Source organism: Drosophila willistoni, unplaced genomic scaffold (assembly GCF_018902025.1).
Source record: "Drosophila willistoni isolate 14030-0811.24 unplaced genomic scaffold, UCI_dwil_1.1 Seg526, whole genome shotgun sequence".
In the NCBI taxonomy this organism is placed as follows: Eukaryota; Metazoa; Arthropoda; class Insecta; order Diptera; family Drosophilidae; genus Drosophila; species Drosophila willistoni.
This window is the reverse complement of record NW_025814453.1, coordinates 336,760-362,678: the sequence shown is the minus strand read 5'-3', so window position 1 is coordinate 362,678 and position 25,919 is coordinate 336,760. Positions and strand designations below refer to the sequence as shown.

The 25,919-nt window shown below is 39.9% G+C and overlaps 1 protein-coding gene across 1 annotated transcript in view; it reads right to left on the bottom strand.

Annotated features, from left to right (window-relative positions):
• LOC6646392 (lachesin) overlaps window positions 1–25,919 on the bottom strand; it is a 145,138-nt gene that overhangs the window by 32,675 nt on the left and 86,544 nt on the right. The gene's annotated exons all lie outside the window — the stretch shown is intronic.

The window sequence follows — 25,919 nt, the reverse complement described above, 5'->3', positions numbered from 1 at the left end:
AATAGTTTATATTATATTATATTATTAATATTATATTATTATATATACTTATACTTATATACTTATACCGGTATCCTAATATTTGAATAAGACAAAAATGTTCCCCACAAAAACTGAAAAATTGTTAGCGAAGCAACACGAGTTGCATAAAAAATTGAAGAAGCTAGAAGAGTTAGATGCTAGTAAGTTTACTAGCAAGATTCTTAACGAACTAAGTGAGATAAAGAAGCTATGGATTAGTAACCATAGCCAAATGCTAGAGAGTGGAATAACCCAACACTACTATTTCACAGATGGAAAGTATGAGGAAGGTTTAAATATGGCAGCCAGATTAATAGCCAAAGGAGAATCAAGTAGGAGAATCAAGCAGGGCACTGGTGATTCGGAAAACAGTGAGACAGATGTTTCGATGTTCGAAAAGTTGGATGATAGCAAAGTAGAGGCGCGCGGTATTGAAAACGCCAATGTTAACCAGGAGATATTTATGGATAGAGCCCGACAGCTCCAGGAATATTTGGATAAAGTAACCAAAGAATTACGCACTTCAGATAATTCAACAGAGATATGCATAATACATGTTAATAAGATCAATTATTTATGGGAGAAAGTACATGCGTACCGGGGTTTGACAAAAGATTGAAAATTTAAAAATGCTATGGATGATTTAGAATTCGATGTCCAGAATTCAGTATCAGTGTTAGAAATGAAAATGAACGATCAGAAAAATTTGAAAGTTGAGAATGTTACCGTGAGAGGGGAACTACCGGTGTTGCCAAAGATTCAGGTACCCACATTCTCTGGAGAGCTAAGAGAATGGGACCTGTTTGTAGAGTTAGTTACAGAATTAATTGAGAATAGAGAGGATCTAAATCTTACTCTTAAATTCAATTATTTAAAATCCGCATTAAAGGGCGAAGCGAGGAGCATGGTAGCTCATTTATTGTCAGGTTCAGCTGACAATTATAATGCCGCTTGGGAACTGTTAACCAAGCGGTATGAAAACAATCGGAGGGTATTTTCCGAACAATTAAGTCGGATCGTTGATTTACCGATGATCAACAATGAATCCGCAAAAAGTGTAAAGGGAGTGATTGACATAATTAATGAGTCAATACACTTAGTTAAAATAAAAGCAAATTTGTCCGATGAATTTGATGTGATATTCGCTCAACTGCTGCTAAGGAAATTCGACAGAGAGGCTCTGCAATTATTCGAGAGTCAGATTAGAAAAACCATGGAAATTCAAAAACTATCTGATGTCATGGAATACTTGGAGCAAAGATATTGCTCGTTAAGTGCCATGAGCAAAGAAGAAAAGAAACCGCTACAAACTGTTTTAAATTATGCGGAATTCGAAGATAAATGTCCGATTTGCAAAATTGCCGGGCATAAAGCGTATAAGTGCTATAAGTTTAAAGGGTTGACACCTACGGAAAGGTATGAAACAGCCAAAAAAGTACACCTGTGCACAAGATGCTTGAACCATTCAAGCAATAAAGTGTGCACTAATGAAATGGTCTGTTCATTGTGCAGTAAGGGACACCATACCTTACTCCATTTTGAAGAAAAACAGGAGAGTATTAATACTTGTGTAACGGCACAACCAACACTGTTGGCCACAGCTGTAATACAAGTAAAAAATGCAAATGGGGGATATAAGACTCTAAGAGCCCTTATTGATTGTGGTTCACAGAGCACCATTTTGTCCAAACATGCCGCTCAAATATTAAAATTACCTAAAATTAAACAAAATACAGAAATAAGTGGCGTGTCCTCAATAAAAGCCAAAAAATCCGAAATCCCTGGAAAAGACATCTTAAGGTAGAGGCAATTGTGTTGCCAAAGTTAATGGAAGCTCTTCCATTAAAAATAGCAAACGTGGATATGTCAAAATGGCAAACTTACGTGCTAGCTGATCCTACCTTTAATAAACCGGGTAAGGTTGATTTAATAATGAGGGTAAGCGTATATACCCAAATCTTAAAAGGAGGAACTACAAAGATTGATGGCCTGCTAGGTCAAAATACTCAATTTGGTTGGATCGTCTCGGGATGCACCGAATCAAATCAGAATAAATCTGTAGTGGCAACAACAATAGATGTCACAGGTTTTAAACAAAATTGGGAGAACAAGAAAGGTAAATATCAAAATAAAAAAATTAGAATGCCAAACAAACTCAACAACAAAACTCAGAAAATAAATTTATGGCCCCAGGCAGGACCTCACATTGGAGGTAAAGTAAAAACTGGGGAAGAAATTTATATATCCCGGAGCCAGTACAAAATAAGAATTTTCAGATGGCAATGGTTGAATTAAATAATGATAATTTAAATAATAATGTCAAAATAGAGTCAGTTAAAAAATTGTCTGAGTCTGTATTAGAAAAAGGGCAGGTATTGCAAACTAAAGGGACAACATTTGAACAGAATAACCGCTCAAATTTCAGGTATTACCGAAATAACATACCAGTGGAGCAAAAGCCACATTGGCTTAAACCGAAAGGTAGAAGTAGTAGGTCTTTCAAGTTTACACCATATAAAAAGGCTAGAAGTCAACACAGTAATACACTTCAGGAGTGGGTAGATATCCCGAAACAGAAATTATAAAGCATTGGGCGATATTAGTAATTTGCCAAATATAATATAAAATCCAGTAGAAGCCAATTTAGTAAACCATACGGCAGAATAGGAAATAATAGGAAGTCAGTCCAACATGTAGCTTTTATGCTTCTCTAACAACAATTATCTTACTAATGATAATATTAATAATAATAATTTGTTTAAGACAACTTAATAAAAACAAAAGAATCCAAATCGTCGCATTTGGCGGCCCTTTGCAGAATGTTTAAGATTAAACATCGTGTTCATCTGAAATGGCTTCACCAAATCAGATGCACCAAGAAATATACAAAACGAAACAAAACCATAACACAAAAATAAGTCATAAAGATTCATATGACAATTATTGCTTAAAACCAATGAAAACATTCATCCACACTCTGTGGAAAACACTTAAGATTAAAACAGCGGCGCGGTATCAAGTGGCCAACGCTGAGCATGAAATATAAACAATTCTCAACCCCCGAAAACATGGGTCATTACAATAAGTATTTTTAAGAACAATTGTCGCCTAGAGTCTAAGAGTTCATTTATATACACAACACTTTTGTAAATAAAATCAGTTCATATTTTGAATTCAACGAATGAAGATTGGGTTATTTTCCTTCTCTCCGGGAATCCCTATTCAGCGATGTTATTAAATGAATTAGTACCGGAATTGTAAGAAATAGTAACTTCAATGGTAGGGTGATAGGGATCTTCAGGTTTCACTAGGGGCTGTGTTCGGGATACAGCACTAACAGTGGGATCAGAGACAAAAACAAGATCAAGGATTCTTTTAGAAGAGTTAAGGAAAGAATTCAACTGATATAGCGGACATTCAAGTAGGCTATCAAGAAAAACATGTTGAGATGAAGGAATTAAGAAAGATAGATTATCAACAACAGGGCAGATCAATCGGCACCACACTTGAACACAGATTCGAGTTAACAGCAATGAGTACTCCACCGCCAAGACAACCAACACGATCAAGCCTATAAGAAATAAAGTTATTAGAAAGAATTTCATTATCCAAAACAGAGAAGTTAAGCCAAGTTTCAGAGAAAGCTAATATGTCAGCCGAAAAGGTTTGGCTATCACAGAACGGGTTCGAGAGCTTGGTAAGAAGTCCTCTTACATTTTGATAATGATTGCAAAGACTAGACGTTATTAGTTATTACGCTATTATTTTTGAAGCAGAAGATAAAGTAGGAAGGTGGACAGGCAACGGACGAGAGCGCTTATTGGGCGCAAACTCGTGTACAACTAGGCCCTCTGGCCAAAAATTAGGGTCAACCATAGCTGAGAAGTACTCATTTGGTACTGTAAATTTAAAAGAGGAGATTTCGCGAGGCCTAGAAAACTTAAACTTTTGAATTAAAACCTTAGCAGGGCAAATATTACCAATGTAAGCTGCCACAGACGACTCAGAAGTATCTGGAGCAAGCCTAGAAATAAATAATTGTTTGCGATGAGGCACTACAGTTAGTGGAGGCGGAGGAGCATTGGGATCCGCAAGTGATTGAGAGCCGGCATGATCCTGTGATTGATAAGAGTTCCCGTGAGGGATAGATTGAGGTACACCAGGGCTTGTAATGGGTACTTCAATCTGAAAAGAAGAGCATAAAGAGGGACAAGAAGATGGTGTAGGCGAAAGTAAAATCGGAGAGGAAGTAATAGAGAGAGCTGGCGACTGCTTACAAGGCAACTCAAGGGTACATTTCTTGTGCAATTTCTCAGAAGGTGGAACAAATTTGAATTGCGACAATAATTGAACGCTAGAGTCACACTCGTTTGACAGCTGTTTGGCCAGTTTGTTTAAAGAAAGAAACCTTAAACGAAGATCCCTATACATACGGCTAAAATCAAGCTGCTGGCTGGCACAAGATGGAAAAATTAAATTCACAGCACAAAGATAATTATTGATAAATAATCAATAATTACAAATAAAACAAAGAGACAGCTAGAGTGCACAGCACAACAGAGAGTACAAGAACAGTTATAAGCCGAGCTTTGAGAGGCGGCCTTACAAAAGTGATTACGCGGGAGAGAAGCTAAGCACAAGCACAAAGCAGAGAGAACAACAAAGCCACTAGCACTGATGGTATGATGGGGGCGATGAGGGGAGCAACTGCAGAAGCAATGACGAAAGAGAAAAAAAAAAGAAGAAAAAAAAAATATGTAAATGCACCAAACACTAATCACGAAAAAGAAAAAACTGTTTAAACTGATTAATTTGGCGAATTATGGAAATAAAACACAAGGGAGTCAAGCGAAGTACCCCAGCGGAAGTCTAAACAAATTAAGCACAATTAAAAATTGAGAAAAAACAATAAATATGTATTAATAAAAACTCAGGAGCTATGCAAAAACACGACCGTCACGTCAGAGAGCAGAAAGCTTGTTGACGAAAGAATTCAACTGATATAGCGGACATTCAAGTAGGCTATCAAGAAAAACATGTTGAGATGCCTAGCCTATAAGAAAAAAAATTATTAGAAAGAATTTCATTATCCAAAACAGAGGAGTTAAGCCAAGTTTCAGAGAAAGCTAATGTCAGCCAGGTTTGGCTATCACAGAACAGGTTCAAGAGCTTTGTAAGAAGTCCTCTTACATTTTGATAATGAATGCAAAGACTAGACGTTATTAGTTTTTTGAAGCAGAAGATAAATTAGGAAGGTGGACAGGCAACGGACGGGAGCGCTTATTGGGCGCAAACTCGTGTACAACTAGGCCCTCTGGCCAGAAATTAGTGTCAACCATAGCTGAGAAATACTCATTTGGTACTGTAATTTTAAAAGAGGATATTTTGCGAGGCCTAGAAAATTTAAATTTTTTAAATCAAACCTCAGCAGGAGATATATTACCAATGTAAGCCGCCACACACGTCTCAGAATTATCTGGAGCAAGCCTAGAGATGTTTGCGAAAAGGCACTACAGTTAGTACTCATGTTTGCGGATGACGTCAAGATTTGTTATTCCTATAATGATCCTTCTTTCCAACAGTACTTGCAATCAGATCTCGATGCGTTTTGTGATTGGTGCCACGTTAATAAATTACACCTTAATGCCTCTAAGAGTTCTTTTATGACTTTCAGTCGTTTGTCTCCGTTCCTAGATCATTACTCTATTAAGTCTGTTCTGTTAGATTGTGCACCATCGTTCAAAGACTTAGGCGTTATGTTTGACCCAAAACTTTCATTTAATGTTCATATTTCTTCAATTGTCAATAGAGCATGCAGTCTTCTTGGCTTCATTAAACGTTGGGCCAAAGAATTTAATGATCCCTATGTAACAAAGGTTTTATACACTTCGTTGGTTCGCCCTAATTGGGACCCGAATCTTCGCCTACCTTCTTATTCTAGCAGACTTCTTCTTATTAATCTTCCTTCACTTTACAACCGTAGGCTCGTTTTTGGCATTCTCTTTCTACATAAACTAGTCAACGGCGAAGTCATTTCTACTGATTTACTAGATACGCTATATTTTTGTGTTCCCTCACGTCGGACCAAAAACTTTTTTCCTATTCATCTTAGTAGATGTCTAACTAACTACTCTCTTCACGAACCTCTTCGTGTTCTTTGCCAATCTTTTAACAACCTTTCTCACCTAATTTCTCCTCATCTTTCTGTCACTTCTCTTTGCGCTATACTTTTTAATCATCTACAGCGAAGCCAATAATAATATTCTGGACTTGGATTGGCTGCAACTCATCCCTGACCACATTGGCTGTGACTCGGGGCATAGCTGGCATCTTATGCAAATAAAACACCTCCACCAGGTCGGGGATGTTTAGTTGTGTATATAGCTAAGCTATATTTTTCAATTAATTACTATCTGTCTTTAGCTTAAGCTTTTTCGTCGACTGCTATGTTAGTTGACGTAAATAAATAAATTAATTAATAAATAGGGAGAAAGGGAGTCTACAAATACAGGCCGCAATAGTAAAAACACACTTAGAAGTAGAAATCATTTCGGGTATAAAATGTATGGAGACTTTTGATGTCATAACGTCCCTACCAGACATCGATGGAAAACAACAAACATATACTGCGCGGCGGATAGCAGCACACATAGTATACAACATTGTTCAACTAGTTTGGAGCACTACCTAGCCGTGGCAATAATATTGTCTAGACGTTGACGCGTACAATGCGAAGTACGTACAAGTGGTCCATACGACACCAGGACAGGCCTGTTTCGCGCGAGCCCAAGTAGACAAAATATAATTAACAACAGCTACTTACGAGCTAATTGTGCTAGCTAATTGTGCTTCTGATCTGATTACGGGATACAGAAAACTTTAATCAGAACATAGGACTCGAAAAGGTTCATGCAAAGAAGATAGGACGGATTAATAAAGTATGCAGAATTTTGGTTGTGTACGAATCGTCAAACTCTTTTGACCATCGCTTCACAAACCCAAGAACATTCATAGCATTACTAACAGTGGCAGAAATATGAGGATTAAAAGTTAATTTATTGTAATGATAATATCTAACCGCTCTAAGGCAGTGTCGTGAAGTAGGCAAAAAGGCGATATGTCTTTAAACCTGATTTAAAACTTCAAATCATCCGCGTACATAAGCACACGAGAGTGTGTCACTAACAATGGAAGATCATTTATAAAAAGAGTGAACAGCAATGGACCCAAATGACTACGCTGAGGTACTCCAGTGGTCACTTGGATTGTCTTAGAAAATGAAGGCTTAAAGAGGACCTTTTGTGTACGCTTAGAAAGATATTGAAGAATCCAATCAAGCAAAGCCTGGGGATGCCAAGTGTGTTAAACTTATATAAAAGCAGAGTATGATGATTAAAAATTTGAGCTACAAAAATGCTGCAATTGAGATGTTATTATTTTCTCAAATGCTTTGGGTATGGCAGACAATTTAGAAGTACCCCTATAATTGGAGGCTTCGGACTTTTCCCCTTTTTATGAAGAGGAATAATTTATGATTCCTTCCGGAAGATGTGACGGACAGTGTAAACAACTTAAGTATTGGATTACATAGGGCCTCTGCACAAAACCTTAATAAGCACACTGGTATCCCTTCAGGGCCAGGTGCATATGCTGGTTTGACGAAACTGAGCCCGCTAAGAACCGAACTTTCATCAAACACAGGGTCTAAAATTGCAGTTAGACGATTGCAAGTGATGAGGATAAGGAGGATTTGCTTGATAAATCGAAGAAGAATAAGTTGTTTTGAAAAAAGCAGCAAACTTATCGGCAATTGCCTGATCATTGTCAGCTTTATTGTTTTCGAAACACAAGTACGACGGGTACACTGATGTCTTACGTTTAACGTTGACAAATTTATAAAATTGCTTAGGATCGCGAAAAAACCTAAGTTTACATCGCTGAATATAATCCTTATAGCAATGTGAATTCAGCACCATAAAATTTGATCGAGCAACTACATAAAGGGAAAAATCAGATGCTTTGCCGGATTTTCAAAATTTTTTATAACATCTTGATTTTACGTTCTTCAAGTTACATAACTCACGTGAGAGCCAAGAAGGTCTATCAGACCATCCTTGGGCCACACGCGGGACACAAACATCAAAGAATGACTCAAAAGTTTTAGAGAAGACAGAAATGGCAGAGTCCATATCCTTGCAAGTATACATATATGACCACTCATTATTTAACAAAAGCTTTTTAAGTTTAGTAAAGTTTGTCTTGCGAAAACATCGGGCTTCGAGTTATTATATCGAGACATAACCCCAAATTGAAAGTCAATGGATACATCCAACACAAATACCAAATCAAGTGATCTGTCACGAATATTCCGGACAGGATTTATTTGAGTTAGGGACAACGCAAGCAGACCATCTATAAAACAAGGTTCCTCGTCACATTGGCAACAATATAAAGAATCATATAAAAGGGTTCAGGCAATCTCAGGTAAATTTAAATCACCAAGAACAACAATCAAGTCTTTGTGAGAGAGATATGAGGAAACAAATGGTGAATTTTTACTGCCAAGTCGGACTTTGGTGGAATATACGAACTAGTAATATAGACAGAAAAAGAATTGAAAGAAATTTTAAAACAAACAAATTCAATCTCCTGATTGGAAGACTGGACAATTTTAGACGAGAACGCCCAATCAACAGCGTTCAAAACAACACCACCATTACGGATAGTCCGATCATGTGTATATATTAAATATTTGGAGAAGAAAATTGAAGCATCGGCAATATAAAGCTTCAGCCAAGTTTCAGTAAAGGCAAGAATATAAAATTAAAAATCTAAACTATCTACATAGAGTCTAGAGAGTTTAGACTTTAGTCACCTTACGGTCTGATAGGCCAGAGTTAGGGACGAAATTAGTTTTTTGACTCAACAGGTGCCGACGAGCCAGAAGGAATGTTTTTTGCAGAGGCAGGTAACAGGCTAATCGGAAGCGATTCTTCTTTTCAACAACTAATAAGTATATCGTCGGATTGGTCTGGGTTCTTTCTCTTCTTTTCACACTTACCATCGTTTATACTTTTAATGTGCGTTAAAGAAACTAAAACAACTATACTATATCGTCGGATTGGTCTGGGTTCTTTCTCCCCTTGTCACACTTACTATCGTTAATACATTTAATGTGCGTTAAGGAAACTAAAACAACTATCGAAAATTGAAGTCGATGTTACTATTATTACTATTGCTAAGGTGCTAAAGACCTAAAGAGAGAAGACAACGAATATACTCCATTGGTTACCTTACGCATATCGCTTCAAATTTAAATTGTCCTATACATGTTCTTTGCTTAAGGAATGGTGGTTTAAGATTGATTCAAATCAAGTGACAAATGTACAAAATTTTATAGATTGTGAAAAAGGCTGACTCCATTTAACACTCTCTTTAAACGACTTGGCTGTTATTTTTTTTATATTCTTGTTTGGCCTATGAGCGACATGTGCGAGGTAGCGTATTTACGTGCCCATAGGACCAACGACTAATTTCTCATTTGTCTAGGCAGATATCTCTTTAGACGGTGTATGTAGATCTTCGACTTTTTCGGAATTCATTGCCAACCTTCAGAGCTTTAGGTCACAGTATGTTAACCATGTGGCGGTCGTCCCATCAGTTCTTGCAACTGCAGCTACTAAATCCCGAGGCCTAGGCTTTCCCAGCACTAGTAATGGATATTCGGTTTCTCGTTGCGACTGGGACTGTGAAAACAGGGATCTAGTTAACCGGGTCAGGGAATTATAACCTCACTCAAATATAAAAATAAAATTTTTTACCTCTTTCAACACTTAACACTGTACCACTATCTCCAGAATTTCCATAGATATCGTCTAGATAGCATGGTAGCCAATTTTTTTTTTCCACCACAATGTGGTATTACGACTTGAACTTCCTTAAAAAAAATCACTATATATTATACAACTTATCGCTTCGGCAGACCAGAATAGAATAAAATTTAACTTAAATTTTTTAATTTAAATTTAATTAAACACGCGTCTTAGGCAAAAGAATTTGCGCACAGAGCTTTTTAATTCTTTTCCCAAATGTTGCGACGTGGCGTCTTTTCATTGGGTGTCAGCGTGGGTATCAGTTAACTGTACTCAAAGCTGAAACTCAACCCTGTAATTAAGTTGACCATGATTTTATCAGTGTGACTGTTGAGTTTGGCGCTAAGGTTCGATGTTTTAGCGGGCCCACGAGAAAACACTCCACTTTTCACGTAACTTCATTTATTTCTTCCACGTGTATTTCTTATGCTAATGGTACCCACTTAGTGTATGGTGTGTGTGCCGTATGCGAGTCGTCGGTAGTTGAGCCGTTTGAGAGCCGCTATAAATTAATCGCCCTTACTCGCGGTTGTAAGCAAACTGTTCTGACCGCCTCTTAGTAACAAGCATAGAACCTAACATGTAAGCTTAAGTCGCAAGATGCAACGGTTAATTTCCCAGCACGTAGGCTGGCGCTTAAGTATAAGTATGAAAATGAAAGAGAATGAGTGATATGGGTTAACCCATTAGTGGCTGCGTCGGGTCTGCTGGGCAGTTAGCGAATTTCGGCGGCAACATTTCTCTCGGGGTCCCGCGCCGATTGATGAAGTTTCGGATGCACATTATGCACGATGCAGTGTCCAGAGAGCAAGCCAGTTCTATATGCACTGCCCGTATGGTTAGGCAGGTGAAAATAACGCCCCATCTTTTTTCGCTTCTCCGTCCTACAGCAACCAAGAAGGGCCCGAAATAGTCAATACCGACGTAAGTGAAGGGACGTTGGTAAGCAGCCAGCCTGGCGATGGGCAAGGGAGCCATTTGCGGTGGAACAGGCATGGCGCTCTTATTTTTACAGCGTTGGCAAGCCTTTCGCATGCCTTTGTATAAGACTCGTAGGAGTGGTATGTAAAACATGCCTCGAATCCTGTTAATACACGTCTCATGGGATTTGTGGTGCATTTCCTGATGATACCAGTTCACTATGAGCCGAGTAATGTGGTGCCCATATCGGAGCAGTATTTGGTTTTGGCCGTTTAGGTTTTCTGCTCGCCCTCGGGTACGTAGGAGCTGGTTTTCATCTAGAAAGATATTCAAACATATGAGTTTAGAATTTGTTTTTAAAGGTTTACCTCTCGTTAAGTTGCGAATTTCTGGGTTGAATTCAGATGACTGCGCATGCCGCAGTAGGAGTGTGCGTGCCTGCTGAATCATCTCGTAAGACACCTCTGTAGGTGGCGATGCCTTCTTTTGTTTCGCTTTCAGTTTCTCAATATAGAGAATAAAGCGCGCTAAAGCTCGATATAGCCTGCGCCAGGCCGAAAAATATTAAGTTTTAGCTCCATAGGCGAATTGTCGATGAAGAGTACGTTATGCCTGACTTCAGCATTGTTTGGTGGCCCCAAATCATCGCATTTTGGCCACTCGTGTTGATCCTGCAGCAAATAGTCTGGACCGTGTAGCCAAGTTTTATATTTATTGGCGTTGTTTGTTTTAGTAGCAAGATCTGCAGGTTTAAGGTTGGTTGGAACCCAGTTCCATTGGCTAACGTTTGTGAATTCCAGTATTTCGCCCAAGCGGTGCATGACGAATTGCTGAAATTTTCGTGGATCCATACGAAGCCATTTGAGAACAGTCTTTGACTTGGACCAATAACAACTCGAATTAATTGACAAACTTGGATTGCGTTGGATTCGATTACTCAGCTTTGCTCCGATAACTGCGGCCCGCAGTTCCATTCTTGGTATAGATAGTGGACTCAACGGTGCCACTTTCGCCTTGGAGGCCACGAAGCTGAGGTAGGTTCTTTCCCCCTGCTGCGTATGCCGATTCGCTGGCGTCAACGAACGTGTGTAACTGGACATCATGGATTTGATCGCTGTTGCTGAAATAACATCTCGGGATGTTGCGATTGTTGTAGGGATCCGTTTCCATCGTATTCATTTGGGTAACAATCCGTCGGGCAAACCAGTATCCCAGCCAATGCCGCTTCTCCAGACTTCTTGCAGTAGGATTTTCAGCTCTATTGTAAAGCTTGAGATGAAGCCGAGTGGGTCGTACATTGACATAAGTACTTGCAAGAGCTCGCATTTGGTTGGTGTTTTGTCGCTGTCTAAAACGTTGCGCTTCAGCCTGGCGAACTTGCAGATGAATGTGAATACGTCGGAGTTCGGCATCCAATATAAGCCGAGTACCTTTTCTGTTGCGGAGTAGCGAATCGCTCTTAATTATTCGTAGGACCTCCTTTGAGTTCCACAGAAAACTTTGCGCATGGGTGTCTGCTGGTCTCACTCAGATCTGGTGGAACATCTCGGAGATATCGCCACAGATCGCCACTCTTTCCACTCGGAATGAGAGTAAAAGGTCAAACAGGGAGTTTAGGAGATCTGGACCACTCCAGATGTAGTCATTCAGGGCCTTGCCGCCGGATTGGGCGGCTGCATCTCATACAAGCCGGACCTTCTCTGGTTTATTTGGATTTTTAGTTATGAAGGTTGGTAGATACCATGTCCGTCTGTTTGGTGCAGCTATTTCCTCCGGCGTCAGCATGCGAGCATAGCCCTTTTCGAAGAGGTTTTCGATTTGCTTGGTGATTTGCTCCTTCAACTGTGGTTGTCGGGAAAATTGCTTTTGTAGGCATTTAAGCAGTTTTAGTGCGTCTGCGTAGCTATCAGGTAATAAAACTTCAGGGTCTTTCCACATTAGACCGACCTCGTACATGCCATTCTTCAAGGCGGTAGTAGATTCAAGTCTGGTTAGAGCTTGAGTTTCTTCTGGTGATGATAGCGGTTTTGCTGTGGTAGCGTCTAATGAGAACGCTTGTTTGATGATCTCATGCAGCTTGGCGTCTGCGTCTCTGCATCCACACATGTGAACGCTGACATTAGTTCTAGTGGCCCTTGATGGCGTGGAGCTTTGTAGTGCCCATCCCAGTCGTGTCTTTTACGCTATTGGTTGGTGCCATGTCCCCTCTTTGATTTTAAGGGGTACGGCGAGGTTCCAGTTATTTGTGCCGATTAGGATGCTTGGGCGTGCGTTGGTGTACCGGTAGTCCCGCTAGGTGGGGAAATTTTTTGGCGAGAGCCCTTATGTCGATAGACTGTACAGAACGCCTTTTAAGCCGAGTTGCTTAAAGACCTTGTTGTCGATGAGCGTTAGTGCCGATCCCTCATCTAGAAATGCAAAAGTGTTGACTTTCGTTTTATTGATGATTTAAATTGGAATAACACGGAAATATGTTGATCCAGACTCTCTGGATCGCTGGGTGTGCTTGCCCTCCGGCGTATGCACGTTGGTGACCATAGCTGGCCTGTTTGGGCTGCTGGATTTCGCCGACTCTGGTATTGGCTGCATCTCGTGTACTTGCATAAATTGGAGTTTATAAATTTAAAGCACAATTTAATCGGATACCAATAGACTAAAACAAATGCAAAGCATCATGAATAGAGATCAAGACATTTGTAGTGCCTGTAACAAGAGTCGCTTAAACAGTAGTACCCAGCATTTGCTTCAATACGACAATTGCCAGAAAACGGTACCACTTTCAATGTGCTGGAGTCAATGGCTGAATAGCAAAGGCTGAATAAATTTGTAACAGCTGCTAACAAGCGCTGGACAACGTTGCATCAATAAGCACTGGTTGTGACCCATCAACAGGATCGACCAATATACCAAATGCCAACAAAGCCACCGAACAACAATGCCCCGAATCCCATGACGCAAATACGTCTTAAGTCGGCAAGTAAATTTTAGTCGAGCAAACTAAATCGACAAGCTCAAATTATTTGATGCTGGCAATGCTGGAGGAAAGGAGGAAGGTGAAAAAAGATACATCGAGCAAAAATACAACTTGCTTGCACAGCAGCAAGGAACGCAGGTAACGTGTTTCCAATTAAATGGACCTACTGCTTGTCAGCTAACCGCAAGGCAAGTTTTACCTGCAGATCTACCTATCTTTAATGAAAATCCAGAGAACTGGCCAATCTTTATAAGCATCTACGAGAGCAGCATAGCGGGGTTTTCAAACGCGTTAAAAGTAGTTATTTCCAAAAGTCACTGTTTTCGGCTGATCGTTCCTATGGGAGCTATATGACATAGTTACCCGATCTTTATCAAATTCGGCACAGCCATTGACAGATATATTGAACTTCAAAATGTTTAATTTGAAAGCATTACGCGTTAAAAGTAACGAAGTTATTGACAAAAGACACTGTTTTCGAGCGGTTGTTCCTATGGGAGCTATATGATATAGAGACCTGATCTTGATCGAACTTGGCACAGTTGCTTACAGGTATAATAAACTCACCAATATTTGATTGCACGACAATACCTCAGAAAAAAACGAAGTTATTGAGAAAACTCACTGTTCGTGACTTTGCCGTTTGTATGGGAGCTATATGATATAGTGGCCCGATCCGGCTGAATCCGAGATATACAACCCCTGTAGTATATACAAGCCTACATGCAAAAAATCAGCTCTGTAGCTCTTACGGTCTAGGAGAAGTTTGCGTTGATCCAGACGGACGGACGGACATGACTATATGAACTCGTCGTGCTGATCAAGAATATATATACTTTATATGGTCGGAAATGCCTCCTTCTATGCGTTGCGCACTTTTGACCAAAATTAATATACCCTTTTTGCAAGGGTATATAAAAAAAAAAAACATCAACAACCACAGGAAGGATCAAATAATCAAGAGAATGGATGGCAACAAAACTGTAAGCCGCAGTTACAATGCGTCATGTGTGCTTCCACAGATCACCAAGTTGCTCTATGACAAACTTTCAAGCGACAGTCCGTTGACAATAGACAACGAATAATAAACGAAGCAAAGGTATGCTACAGGTGCCTCAAAGCTCAACGCCGTAAATGTTTTTCTAATCGTGACTGCGAAATTGACAATTGCACCTTAAAACATCACCCGCTTCTTTATAAAGGCACAGGCAGAACCGAAGTTGTTACTGCTCATCACAAAGACAAAGTAGTGGAAGGACAATTTTTCCGCGTTGTACCCATTAAACTATATGTAACCCTTAACACGTTCGCATTTTTGGATGAGGGCTCATCTGTCACTCTCAACGATGAGAGCATTTTGGATAAGCTGAAGATATCTTCAACGACAGAGCCAATTTGCCTGCAATGGACCGGTGAAGAAACCACAAACGAAGAGGGCTCCGTTAAGACCCACCTACAAATCTCGGAAGCGGGAACTGACAAAAAGCTATTGCTCTACAACGTCCACTCAGTAAAGAAATTGTAATTGCCAAAAGAAAACATCAATGTTAAAGAATTATGCAAGCAATATCCTTATTTGCGTGGGTTGCCGCTAAAGTCGCACCAAAACGGTAGTTCACTAATTTTAATCGGCAGCAACAATTGGAAACTAGAAATACCCGGCAGAATACGCGAGGGAAGACGAAATGAACCCATTTCTTCATAGTGCATATTGGGATGGTGTTCAAGGATCAACAAACTCAAGCAAACACGTAACAATGCATCGTTGTGCAATTGGAGTGAAATAGATACAGCCATAAAGGAAAGTTTCACAATGGAACCAATCGTATTTAAAGAATCGCAGTAGGAAAACGACAAAAGGGCCAAAGGCATACACAAAGATATTTGCAAAAAGATCAGTGGTCGATACGAAGTCGGCCTACTCTGGAAAGACAAAATATTATTATTTTTTTTCTCTGTAGATGATTAAAAAGTATAGCGCGAAGAGAAGTGACAGAAAGATGAGGAAAAATTAGGTGAGAAAGGTTGTTAAAAGATTGGCAAAGACGACGAAAAGGTTCATGAAGAGAGTAGTTAGTCAGACATCTACTAAGGTGAATAGGAAAAAAGTTTCTGGTCCGACGTGAGGGAAAACAAAAAAAATATAGCGTATCTAGTAAATTAGTAGAAATGACTTCGCCGTTGACTAGTTTATGGAGAAAGAGAATGCCAAAAACGAGCTTACGGTTGTAAAGTGAAGGAAGATTAATAAGTGGAAGTCTGTCAGAATAAGAAGGTAGGCGAAGACTCGGGTCCCAATTAAGACCGCGTAACGCAAACTTAAGGAATTGCTTCTGTACCGATTCAATACTACGCTGGTGAACATAATATTGCGGATTCCACACTGGCGAGCAATATTCTAGAGTAGGGCGAATATAAAACCTTTGTTACATAGGGATCATCAAATTCTTTGGACCAACGTTTAATGAAGCCAAGAAGGCTGCATGCTCTATTGACAATAGAAGAAATATGAACATTAAATGAAAGTTTTGGGTCAAACATCACGCCCAAGTCTTTGAACGATGGCACAAAATCTAACAGAACAGACTTAACAGAGTAATGAGCTAGGAACGGAGAGAAACGACTGAAAGTCATAAAAGAACACTTAGAGGCATTAAGGTGTAATTTATTAACGTGGCACCAATCACAAAACGCATCGAGATCTGATTGCAAGTACTGTTGGAAAGAAGGATCATTATAGGAATAACAAATCTTAACGTCATCCGCAAACATGAGCACGCGTGAATGAGCCAAGACCAAAGGCAAATCATTTATAAACAATGTAACAGTATGCCCAGATGACTGCCTTGGGGTACACCTAACGTAACTCGAACAGTTTTAGATATCGAGGAACGAAAAGACACCTTTTGGGTTCTGCCAATAAGATACGACTTTAACCAAGCCAATAGTTTCGGGGAAAACCCCATTATGTTAAGTTTCGCGAGAAGCATAGAATGATCAACCGTATCGAAAGCCTTACTAAAGTCAGTATAAATAACATCAGTTTGACACTTTTTACGGAAGCCATGGTGTACAAGGGTTCTCAATTCTAAAAGGTTAGTAAGCGACGAACGACCTTTCATGAATCATGCTGACAAGGAGAAATAGTGGATCTGGATAGGTGTTGAAGGGAATACATAATAATTTTCTTAAACAGCTTAGGTATTGCCGAAAGTTTGGCAATGCCACGGAAGTTAGAAACATCCGATTTGCTACCCTTTTTAAAAAGCGGAATAATAAAAGACTCCTTCCAAATATCGGGAAAGGTACAAGTCTCACTCGATATAAAGAATAACCGAGATAAAGGCTTAAATAGTGAATTCGAACACGTTTTAAGGATGCAACTAGGTATATTATCAGGACCGGGAACGAAGGAAGACGTCATAGATGACAAGCTAGAGATAATACAGTCTTAAGTAATACTAGGAAAAAACATACAATTTAAATGTGGGATTGAAAAGGGATAGGGTGTGGGATCCGAAACAGTAGTAGAATAAGTCGACTAAAAGAATTTAGCAAACAGATCTGCAATATCTGAATCATTATTAGCAATCTGGTCATTAAGTCTGAAGGTGAAGGTAGTACGTTAGAGCGTCTTTGGAATTAACAAAGTTGTAAAATCTTTTGGGGTTCTTATAAAATTCAACCTTACAGCGAACGATATAGATATTGTAGCATTGAGTGTTTAAAAGACAAAATTGAGATTTGGCTATACAATAATTTGCATAGTCAAGTCGCGAATTTTTTTTTAAATTTTTTAAAATATCTCGACTTAATGTTACAGAGATTAGAGAGCCTACGTGTGAACCAGACTGGCGCGCTGGAGACGGTAGAGACATTCACATAAGGAACGCATTTATCAATTAGAGAATTAAGAGCATAGTAGAAAAACTTCACTGCACAATCTATATCGCAGCACTCAAATAGAAATGACCAATCAAAAGAGAAAATAAGGCTATTAAGAAGATTGAAATTTGTTTTACGGAAACATCTACGACGAGAATTGGCGATGTTATTAAATGAATTAGTAACGGAATTGTAAGAAATAGTTACTTCAATGGTAGGGTGATAGGGATCTTTAGGTTTCACTAGGGGCTGTGTTCGGGATACAGCACTAACAGTGGGATCAGAGACAAAAACAAGTTCAAGGATTCTTTTAGAAGAGTTAAGGAAAGAATTCAACTGATATAGCGGACATTCAAGTAGGCTATCAAGAAAAACATGTTTAGATGAAGGAATTAAGAAAGATAGATTATCATCAACAAGCCAAGAAATATTAGGCAAGTTGAAATCACCTAAATCTATAAGGAAATCACGATCTTTAAGACATGGTGCATGTAGGTCATGATATCAGAAGCTGGAGGAATATATGAACAAGAAATATATAAGCTAAAGGTGGAACATGTAACTTCGACGCAAATAAACTCAACACATAAGGGCAGATCAATCGGCACAACACTTGAACACAGATTCGAGTTAACAGCAATGAGTACTCCACCGCCATGACGACCAACACGATCAAGCCTATAAGAAATAAAGTTATTAGAAAGAATTTCATTATCCAAAACAGAGGAGTTAAGCCAAGTTTCAGAGAAAGCTAATATAGGTCAGCCGAAAAGGTTTGGCTATCACAGAACAGGTTCGAGAGCTTGGTAAGAAAGCCTCGCAAAGCCAACAAGATATTGCTCTATACTGATCATCAAAACGATCAGAATGCTTGCAAGTAGGTAGACAACAAGCCATTGAAAAGCCAAAAGAAACACAAGGCAAAAAAAAAAAATAAATTTATATATAGAAGATTATATATAGATTATATATTATATATAGAATATATAGAAAAATTTAAATATACAGTACAAAGATAATTATCGATAAAAAATCAATAATTACAAATAAAACAAAGAGACAGCTAGAGTGCACAGCACAAGCGAGAGTGCAAGAACAGTTATAAGCCTAGCTTTGAGAGGCGGCCTTACAGAAGTGATTACGCGGGAGACAAGCTGAGCACAAGCACAAAACAGATAAAACAACAAAACCACTAGCACTGATGGTATGATGGGGGCGATGAGGGGAGCAACTGCAGAAGCAATGACGAGAGAGAAAAATTAAAAATTAAATGCATCAAACACTAATCACGAAAAAGAAAAAACTTTTTAATTTGGCGAGTTATGGAAATAAAATACAAGGGTGTCAAGCTAACAACACCAGCGAACGCGTAAACAAACTAAGCACAATTAAAAATTGAGAAAAAACAAAAAATTAATAAAAACTCAGGAGCTACGCAAATACACAACCGTCACGTCAGAGAGCAAAAGCTTATTCTTTAAGTTTATCTTTAGATTTTCGAGACTAAAATGAGACGTCCTAACCTATGAAATAGCGCCAACGAAACGTGAGGTTCTACAAGTACTGATGTATATATGTGATCCCCTCGGTCTATTATCGTGCTACACCATAGCCCTTGAAATACTGCTTCAAAAGGTCTGGCGCACAGGAATAGGATGGGACGACGATTTACACGAACAACTTCTCGAATTGTGGCGCCAATGGAAAGGTGTCCTACTACACGCCAGTAATTTAGAATTTTCACGTCACTCTGCTGTTAAAACGAAATCCAGGTAGACCTTCACACTTTCGTAGATGCAAGCGAACATGCCTACGCTGCAGTAACCTATCTTCGCATTAAACAATGTTAAAACATCAGTACAGTGTTGGTAGCAGCCAAATGTAAAGTAGCTCCACTCAAACTTGTATCTATACTCCACATGCAACTTTTGGAAGCCGTCATGGGAGTAGGTCTAACGAAGCGTATACTGAGCACTCGATGCCTATGAAGCGATTCCCGCACATATTGGTCCGATTCTAAAACGGTCCTTAACTGGTTAACCATGGACCCAAGAAGACTCCAACCATTCGTTATGTATAGAGTGGGCGAGGTTATCGACAAAACCAGCCCAAACCAATGGCGCTGGGTTAGCACAAAGGAAAACGTTGCAGATTTAGCCGCAAAATTCTTTAAAGTATCAAAAGGACCCAATTTTCTAGGGCTGTCTGACGACAAGTGGCCAGATCAAAGTGGAATAACTGAGAACGTCTGTATGTATTCATCATAGTTAAGCTCACCCATTTCGATTTTGCAGTGGAATACTTTTCTGGCTGAATGCGTCAATATAAAGCAGTAGCCAATGTAATGCTGTAAGCCCAAAGGTTACGTGCTAAGTGTTCGTGAAAGACTCTACCACAAACTCTTAGCCCCGAAAATATACACGGCAAAATCTCTTTTAAGCAGGTAGGCCCAATTAGCGACGTATTTAAATGAAATCAATTCGCTTAAAGATAAATCAGTAGTAGGCAAGTCAAGCTTATTAATTGCTTTAAAAGTTTACCTGGACTCAGAAAACATCATCCGTGTGAAGAACAGGTCAGACAGCATAGCTTCGGACGGTAACACAATCGTAATCCCAAGACGCAGCAGAATTGGTTTTTTAATCGCAGAGGATTATCACGAAAAATCGCACCATATATATCCCGTCTGTACCAATAACCTTATTGGAAGCGTATATTATATACCACGCCTAAGAGTCCTATATAAAATCGTTCGAAATGCATGCCACGATTGTAAAATTTCCACAGCGAAGCCTCAAGTGCCACAAATGGCACCTATACCAATCGCCAGACTAGCTTATTTTGAACGACCATTCACATGTACGGATGTGGACTATTTCGGCCCCATATTAATCAACGTTGGAAGACGCAAAGAAAATCGCTGGGGAGTCCTTTTTACGTGCCTGACACTAAGGGCGGTTCATTTGGAGGTCGCCTACAAACTCGATGTGAGCTCATGTATAATGTGCCCAAAAAACTTTATGGCACTACGTGGCACACCGAGAGAAATATTTTCCGACAATGGAACCAATTTCAAACCTACGGAAAAACTAGTGAAGGAGAAACTTGTAAAGATTGACATCGATCAAATCGCCGTTCACTACGAAGCTATAAAATGGAGTTTTAACTCACCAGACGCAACCCACATGGGAGGAGCGTGAGAGCGTTTGGTCCGATTTATGAAAACCGTCCTCTAGCAACTTTAATGAAGAAACGCTTTGGAGTGCCCTAATGGAAGCCGAATTTATAATTAACTCTAGGCCTCTAACGTTTGTTTCTTTAAATACAGGTGACGATGAAGCACATATCCCCAACCACTTGCTTCTGGGATCAAAGGCTGGCTACAAACCAATAACAGGAAATGCCGCCGACTTAAGGTTACGATGGCATAGAACGCAATTGTTTAATGATCGCTTCTGAAAAAGATGGGTAAATGAATAAACACCAACATTAACTCGACGCAGCAAATGGTTTACTAAGCGTCCGCCAGTCGATATCGGAGATGTCGTTATTGTCGTGGACGATAATCTGCCGAGGAACCGGTGGCCAAATATTACCGCCGTCATCATACATTTAAATATTAACTGTTGACCCGAAAATACTAGCAACGGCAGCCCTGAAAATACTGAAAGAGTTAGGCGTCAGTGTGTGATAGTACCAGCGGAGAAAGCCAAAAACTTTTTTAAAGCTTCTTCGGATTCGAGCAAGGCTTCGATCCATATTATTGTTCGGAGATAGTTTTTTTAAGGTAGTTTTTGGTGGTCTGCACCATTCGCTCTGCTTGGCCATTTGTTGCTGGGTGCAACGGTGCTGATCTAATGTGTCGAATTAGATTGTTGTGTAGGAATGCCTTGAACTCCTCGGAGGTAAATGCTGTGCCATTGTCTGACACCAACTGATCTGGTAACCCATGCGTAGCGAACAGTTGCCTGAGAACTTTGATTGTAGCCGCTGTAGACGTGGAGCTAACAACTGCAACCTCTAGCTATTTTGAGAAAGAATCCACGACCAGAAGAAAGGTTTTTCCCTGAAAAGGTCCTGCAAAGTCGATGTGTAGACGGGACCACGGCCGCTTGGCTGACTGGCAATGATGCACCGGTGCCTCTGAATAATCGTTACGATTCTGCTGGCTTGTAATACATTTCTTAACAATGAGCTCAATCTCTGCGTCAAAGTTTGGCCACCAAACATAGCTACGCGCTAGCGCCTTCATTTTTACAATGCCTGGATGAGCGGCATGTAGAGCAGCTAAATTTGTTGCTCTGGATTTTGGTGGAACTACGGCGCGATTTCCCCAAATCAAAACTCCTTTATTTGTAGAGAGCTGTTCCCGACGGCAATAGTATGGATATGCATTATCTGATTGCTCCGATTTCATGTCAGGCCATCCCCTTACCACCCAGTTTGATACTTTCGCCAATAAGGGGTCCTTCGATGTTTGAGCGGCAATCGCCTCAGCACTTACGATTGGCGTTGCTGCCAATTCGATCATAAGCACATCGTCGATGCTAACAGGGTCCGATGTTGCTGACAGTGGACAACGACTTAGAAAATCCGCATTGCCCATTTTTAATCCGGAGCGGTGTACTAGCTCGAAAGTATATACTGACAGGAACAAAGATCGATTGAAATAATGTTTGGGATTGCTTTCGATGTGGTAAAAATACCCAACAGAGGTCGATGATCGGTGATTAGTGTGAAGGTACGACCGTAGACATAGTTGTGGATCTTCTTTACTCCTGCTACCAAGGCAATAGCTTCTCGATCAATCTGAGCATAATTTCGCTCAGCTTTGGATAAGGTACGGGAGTAAAAAGCGATGGGTTTCTCCACCCCATTTGGCATTTTGTGACTTAAGACTGCACCGAGTCCATATGGTGACGCATCACAAGCTAGAACTAGTGGCAATGAACCATCGTAATGCACTAGTACGTCATCTGACTCAATGAGTTCCTTAAGTGTAGAAAAAGACTTCTCACACTGTTTGTCCCACCTCCAAAATGCATTTTTATCCAAAAGACGATGTAAGGGTTCTGCCACTGTTGCTTTATGTGGCAAAAATGAGTGATAAAAATTTAGTAGTCCCAAGAAAGCCTGCAACTGCTTGTTATCCTTAGGTGCTGGTGCGTCTTTGATTGCCGAGACTTTATCGGCACATGGTCGGATACCAGTTGAGTCAATTTTGAACTCTAAAAACTCAACGAATGGTACTCTGAATTGGCATTTGTCCTTGCGTAGTCGCAGTCCGGCTTTATCAAAACGTATAAACAGTTCCTGTTATCTAGTTGCCAATTCAGTTTCCGTTTTTCCCATTATTACAATGTCATCAAAATATGGTAAGACTCCGGAAATATTCTGTACCACATTCTCAATAAAGCTTTGAAAAATGCCTGGTGCAGATGAAATGCCGAATTGCAATCGAGTAACTTTGAATGCACCCTTATGTGTACTGATTGTTTGCAACAAAGACGAGTTTTCGTCGACTAGTAACTGCTGATAAGCTTCAGCCAAATTAATTTTGGCGAAAATCGATCCACCTTCGATAGATGCCAGCAACGTGTTGATCGCCGGTATTTGATCGCAGTGCGGCTTAACCGCTTTGTTTAAAGTTGATTTATAGTCGCCACAAATGCGAATCCAACCGTCCTTCTTGATAACTGGTATAATAGGAGTGGCCCAATCTGAATACTCCACAGGTTTAAGAATCCCTTGCTTGCATAGGCGATCCAGCTCCTCCTCGACTAGTCCCTTTATAGCATATGGAATTCGGCGTGGAGGTACTTGCACTGGTGGCACTGTTGCATCAATGTTTAATGTGACTGGCGGACCAGTGTAACACCCAAGTTCTGTTGAGAATAAGTGTTCGAACTTATCCAGAATGCTTGCGATCTGTACGTCACTGCCCACTGAATGTATGCCCTTGATACTGATGCCTAGTGGGCCGAACCAGTTGAAACCCAGAAGGTCGCTACAACCGCTTTTAGTGACGATGACTGGTAGATTATCAATATAAGTGCGCAACGTCATCATAGTTACGTCAGATCTAGAATCCACTTCAAAAGTACACGATTTACCATTAATCAGTACCGTGATACGTTTCTTCAGGCTCACCAGATTAGATATGAGGTTTACCGATTTTCCGCGTAAATTTTTGCCCTTTACTGGATGAACATCGTTCGACGATTCATTATTCCGGCAGAAATGCTTAAGACGGCCCTTCCGGCCACAGCCGTGACATATTGCATCACGATAAGGTCGTTGCTGCCGCCCGTGTGGACCGGCACAACCCGCACATTGTTGTCCTTTTCCTTTATGTGGTTGTTGAGGGCGCTGTGATTTGATGCTGTGGATAGCCTCATTAGGCTGTCTGATAGCCTTTGCACTCGCTGCTGCAGCTTCACTAGTAGTTGCTCTCTCCAAAACTTTCTGCACTGTCAATTCAGTGTCTGCAAGAAAACTTCTCTGTAAGCTTTCATCCCTCATGCCGCATACAAAACGATCCCGCAGCATTTTGTCTAACGCTGCTCCAAAATTGCAACCCACTGCCAATGCCCGCAGCGCTACCAGATAGTTTCCGACGGTCTCATCCGGATGTTGATCACGTTTATGAAAATGATAAAATGCAGCGATTTCCGATGGACGTGGACAAAGATGATCAGTTAGAATCTTCTAAATTTGGTCTAACGGTAATGTACTGACCTGGTTTAAAAACGCCAATGATGTCAAAAGATCGTAGACTGGTGCTCCGACCAATGTGAGGAAAGATGCTTTTTTCGACCCTCGTCTTTGCCATCATTGGCTGTTCCAAATCAAACGGTTCCAAACTTCCAACTGTCGTCATAATTAGGTTCCGTTAAGTATACTTAGCACTCGTAGATTCAATTACTTCCTTCTTTTCCTCAAAAACGCCGGCCAATCCAATCTCTCCAAATTCACCAGCAAGCGACTCTGCCATGCAAATGTGCGTGTAAACGTCTGCAAAATTTCACCACAGCATGTATATGTAAACATATATATGTATGCTTTTGTGCGTGACAATTTTTGATGTTTTGCGTCAATAATTCCAAGTTTATTTCGGATGATAATTAGCATCCCATCCTCGTCGCCAGTTTGAAATGTCTAATTGGAATGTTTATTGATTTAATGATACAAAGTTATAAATGAATGTTGCAAGTTAAAACGCGTGTGCTTGCTGCAAAAATCTAAAGATAAATGCTCACTCGTCACGCAGTGCTACAACTGCCAAATGTTCGGTCACGGTTCCAGCCAGTGGGGCGTTAAGATATACTGAATGCCACTGAATACTAAACTTCTGAATGCCATATGACGTCGCCACCTAAATGTGCAAACTGCCTTGGATCCCATAAAGCGAACGCCCAGTATTACCCTGCCATGAGACAGTATGTATCTGAATGAAGTATGTATCCACAGTTGAAGAAATAAAAAATATTAAAATAGAATTAATAACTAAGCTTAGAAATTGTATTGGTTATTACCACGTTAGCACTTAAGTTTGTATAAATATGACTGACAAATTATTAATAGTAGCTTGGACTGCAAAAGGCTTGAGTCAAAAGAAAACTGAATTAATGCAGTTTCTCCCTAATGAAAACACAGATATATGTCTAGTTTCCGAAACATGCTTAAATAGTAATGGTACTAAGCCAAAATTTCTGGCTATCATTGTTCTGGGAACGACCGAATATGCTATATAGAAGGAGGGGTAGCTTTATACATAAAGAAATATATCCGTCATACTGTGCTATCCATTCCCAGCACAAAAGCAATAGAAACTGTTGGAATTAATATAAAACCAGAGGGCCGGGGCTAACTTCGACCGCGTCAAAGTTTGTATACCCTTGCAATTTTTTTGGTAACTCTTTCCTTACCTATAGCCATTAAAGTGGAAAAACGTTTTATCTAAAAAAACTGTTTCCGAAAGAACGGCCTACAATCTTAGCATAGCAAATAACGACGATATTGATCAAAGTCACTGTTTTCCACCGATCGTTCCTATGACAGCTATATGATATAGTTACCCGATCTTTATCAAATTTGGCACAGACATTAATAGATATATAAAACTAACTAATATTTAATTTGAAAGCAATCACTTTAAAAATAACGAAGTTATTGACAAAAGTCACTGTTTTCGACCGATCGTTCCTATGGGAGCTATATGATATAGTCACCCGATCTTGATCAAA